Raw genomic sequence first — 2,846 nt, forward strand, 5'->3', positions numbered from 1 at the left:
TTTTAAAGCATATTATTTTTTTTTCGTTATATTTTACGTTTGCTTGTTTCAAACATACACAGCGCAGGAAGGTCTTTATAGAAATTCATCTGTAGTGTGATTCTCTAATTTATTTTTTGAATTATCCACAAATATGAGTTGGATTAAAACGCAAAATATGGTATACAATGTCTACATTAAATTTGACAACTGTTGCTAAGCTTTTTCTTTTTAAGATTTTTAATTTTAATGATTTTTGGCGATAACTCAAGGAATGAGTTGGAGGAGAATTGCACACTACCGATATGGATTATATTGTTTGATCAAGGAGGATAATCATACATTCTCGAAATTTTTGTCTAGTTTTACGTGTTTTTGCAAGTTTTGGTCTTTTTTCTCACTTTTTCCAGCCTGTCAACTTCTGGTCAAATTCGAAATTGGAATGTAAGCCTAAATCTCAATGCTATTTAAATTAAAAAATTAAAAATATACGGAAATGAAATATGGCGTTAAGAGTTGTAAGGAAGATATTTTTTGGAACGTTTTGGAATATTAATGAAAATTCATCGAAATACATTCTTACTTGTTTGTTACTTTGTTTAGGTTCTTTGTCTTTACAATTTTTGTCAAGGCCGATTACACTGGAATTCGGAAGATGTTTAAGTGATGCGATCCAAAATTCAACGAAACATTAACTTAAATCTGACTGGATTTTCTCCTCTGTTCAAAATATTATCCTAACCGGACTTTGTATCTCCCCGGATCGTCTAATATCTAAAAACCTATTTCGTTTGCAATAAGCAATTGACAATTTTTCCATAGTTATGGTTTTTATTAGGGTTCCAAAAATGGAATTAATGATTATAGAGGGAAATGTATCTTTCCCCTCAAAGTGATTTCGATATGAATTTCTGCGCACGTCGTTAAAAATGTGTTCAATGACAGTTTGTAGTGTGTTCTACCTCCTGTGGTAGATTATTGTATATATAGATTCACGTTTTCATATAACTTCCATACAACGGTACCTTCTTAAAATTTTCTAACGGAATTATTTAAAATTCCCTATTAAAAGTTTGTAATGGCTTCTGTCTCTGGTGGCAGATTATTTTTTGTATAAGTACCCACGGGTTCCTATAGCATCTATGTAACGGAACCGATAGCATCCATGTTACGGTACCTTAGCATCCATGTGCGGTTTGTAATGGGTTCTGTTATTTGGAATAGGCCCATATTTTTTCCTTATCACCCATAAAGCGGTATCTCCGAAAATTTGGTATTTTGGTAATATTATTAACATCTTTAACATATTTTTTTCAAAATTTTTATATAAATCTCGCAATTGATAACAATCACAGTAGCAGGAAAGCGGCAGCATATACTTGGTATATTGAAAACTTACCAACCAATTTCACTGGCTAAAATGGAAGTGGACATAAAATTCAATTCCTATACTTGTATTTTTAAATGTTTTCTTTACCGCACGGAGGTGTAGGATATTAAATGTTTAGATTTGGCCAAATTTAAAGCTAGTTTACTTGTTATTATTATGATGCTTTTAGAAACCCAATTGTATAAAAATTTGTAAGACATTTCTTAAAATTGTGTGGATTGGCTTACATTTTGTGACTAGAACCTCTTTGAAGTAGTTATGATATTCAACCCTATTACATTTTGTTTCCATTTCCAATTGTTGTTATTATGAATTCCGTTTTCCCCAAATGGCAATGTTCGAATGTAAATTCCCGTATTCGGAAAAGAAGGGGGAATGAAAATTATTTTTTCACATTTTGTAACATTTATTCCCTTTGAAATTGCATGGGATTTTTTTGGAAAAATCAAAATTTTAAAAATGACACGAGAACAATTTCACAGTTATCAGCAAATATAATTTAATGTTCGAAAATATCAGTTGATTTTATTTGTTCCCATAATTTGGTAATAGCAAATCAATGAGAATGGGAATTATCACGAAATTTCATTTTGTGAATGGGAATTCGAATTCCCTTTGTGAATGGGAACTTCCATTTATTCTGCAATAGGGGTGATGAAAAAAAAGAATACATGGAACAGTGCAATTGGATAAATCGGGGAAAAGGGGAACGAAATATGTATTTGACCATTTCTCCAACCACGTACATATTATTTTATTATTCTGAGTTAAAATTCTGGTATTCGATATCGACTAAATTAATTTTGTGAATGCATATTTTAGCTTGATTACATTGAAAATATGAATAGAAACAACTAACAACCAACAGGAAAAATTTTCATTTTCGATTAATTTTTTTTTATTTGATTTTTTGCGAGAATTTGGACCATGGTCGGAATCTGATTCTCACTTTAAAACTAAATTTTAATTTCGCCAAGCTGAGTCGATCTAGCTATGTGTGTCCGTTCGTCTGTCCATGTTAATCCCCACGAAATTTTGAGTGGATTCTTGAAGTGAGGTCTATTTCCGAATATGTTTGTAAAATATTTTGGGGATGAAGACCATTTCTCGTGATTTTGACGGGAACTTGTGACCTTTGAAGTTGCATTTGAAGTTCATAATGAGTAATACAACATATGACAGTAAATTGTCCATCCAGGTCCACGTCCTTTCATAGCCCACAAATAATGATACCTCCTTTTATTCGGTATTTTGATGATATTAGCGACATTATTCACCGGAAATTTTTCAAATGTCGTATTTGAAGTTCGGAATAGGTATTACAAAAGAAAATTACTTATGCAAGCACACGTCTCTCTATGGCTCCCATATAACTGTTTCATTTAAGCGAAATTACTCAAGGATTTTTTTTAATTTTTCAAATTTCTTCCAAATGGTGCAGGTTATTAAAAGTTCTGCCCGGCCGATCTTAGCTTCT

This window comes from Musca domestica, unplaced genomic scaffold (genome assembly GCF_030504385.1).
Source record: "Musca domestica strain aabys unplaced genomic scaffold, Musca_domestica.polishedcontigs.V.1.1 16, whole genome shotgun sequence".
In the NCBI taxonomy this organism is placed as follows: Eukaryota; Metazoa; Arthropoda; class Insecta; order Diptera; family Muscidae; genus Musca; species Musca domestica.